The sequence below is a fragment of the Triticum dicoccoides genome, chromosome 7A, assembly GCF_002162155.2.
Source record: "Triticum dicoccoides isolate Atlit2015 ecotype Zavitan chromosome 7A, WEW_v2.0, whole genome shotgun sequence".
Taxonomy (NCBI): Eukaryota; Viridiplantae; Streptophyta; class Magnoliopsida; order Poales; family Poaceae; genus Triticum; species Triticum dicoccoides.
This window is the reverse complement of record NC_041392.1, coordinates 708,351,631-708,353,073: the sequence shown is the minus strand read 5'-3', so window position 1 is coordinate 708,353,073 and position 1,443 is coordinate 708,351,631. Positions and strand designations below refer to the sequence as shown.

At 41.7% G+C, this 1,443-nt stretch overlaps 1 long non-coding RNA gene across 1 annotated transcript; it reads right to left on the bottom strand.

Annotated features, from left to right (window-relative positions):
- Positions 1–449: 449 nt before the first annotated feature.
- LOC119327387 lies at positions 450–962 on the bottom strand. Its single transcript, XR_005158492.1, has 4 exons — positions 902–962; positions 713–792; positions 551–600; positions 450–465 (listed from the first exon to the last, which is right to left on the bottom strand). It is a non-coding gene; the product is annotated as an uncharacterized LOC119327387 (long non-coding RNA).
- Between the last annotated feature and the right edge of the window lie 481 nt (positions 963–1,443).

Below are 1,443 nucleotides of genomic sequence, written 5' to 3'. Positions count from 1 at the left end.
GTTGGTTTGGACCCACGCGTCATAGGCAGGGCGCATGTCAAAATTGTGCAATCAAATTTTCTGTGGGGACAAATACATGTATGCCCCCAAGTTCAATATTCATCGCAACAGTTTCAGAGCAAAGAGAAGCTTTGCATTCATTATTCGCATATGACTGCTTAAGTTTTAGAATTTCTGGTATTGAGTGACAAGTTATTGAATTTGCAATTGCACTAATATGTTATTTTAATTTTGGCACCCATTGCCCTATAAAAGAAAGGCAAATCCTTATATTTTTGCAAGTGGCCACATATTTATTTTCCTCAACTGTGAAATCAATGGCACCTTCTTACTGCTACATCTGTGCAATGTCCTGGTTATACTGAGCTATCCATCCATGTATGATCTCAACTTCCTATCTCCTTTGTTCTAGAACCTAGTCTGGGTCATTCTTGGTTGCATATCAGAACTCCAAATGATGGGCCCCTGAACAGCACCACCACAAGTAGTCATGCATTAGTATGTTTAGAATACTTTTGACCTTGCATATTTCCTGCAACTTCATGTTTACCTTTCTCTGTGACAAGAGCAATGATGCTGGATGATATGTTCTTGAGAACCCTGATAGCATTTTGAAAAGAAAGAATGTTAGTATTGTACTATGGTAAAAAAATACCTCAATGGTTGAAACTATCAACTGAATAATTCATATAGTGAAATCTTTTACTCTTACCCCCCTCGACTCCACGGGTCTCGCATCCCGTTGGAGAAGATGATGTTGCTCCCAAACCTCTTGAGAACTTTGTCAATTTTCTGCACTGGATTGTGCAATTCAGTAGCACCAGGTGAGCACATGCCACCCACCAATTGTTGCTACTTACGGTCCATATGTAAACACTAAAAAAATCTGAAATAAACTTACATGGCCACCATATTCAGTAGTGATCCAGTTCATCCTTGGGAGAACCTCATAGCTGGCAAAGCAGCCCTCAGACTTCTCTTCGTAGCTGAAGCCAGATGGCGGAAACATGCTCTCATTCGACGCCGTCATTGGCATGACCATCTCTGTGCAAGACTGCACATAAGTTGTTTCAGGAAACAAACACATACAAACTTCATTCTTGCAGTGTTATCAGTAAACCACATGTATGTCACTGTCAGTCAGGATTTTACCTGCCAGCCCTAGCCGCTGAGGCCATGGGGGTCATCCCCACTCTCAACCTGGAAGCATTTCTGGTCGCGTGTGTAATTGTAGTATAGACTCGCCGCTGCAAAAGCTTTTTCGATGACGTCTGCACCCGCGGGAAAAGAATCAATGATCTTGCACATCTGCAGAAATGACAGGGGAATTACATGCTTAGCAGAGGAGGAAAAAAACAGGTCCTCTTTTTGCATGACTCGGTTTAGTAACTCCGAAACTCTTATTTATTTGTCCATTCACTTGATGTAATGCAGGCAAGAGTA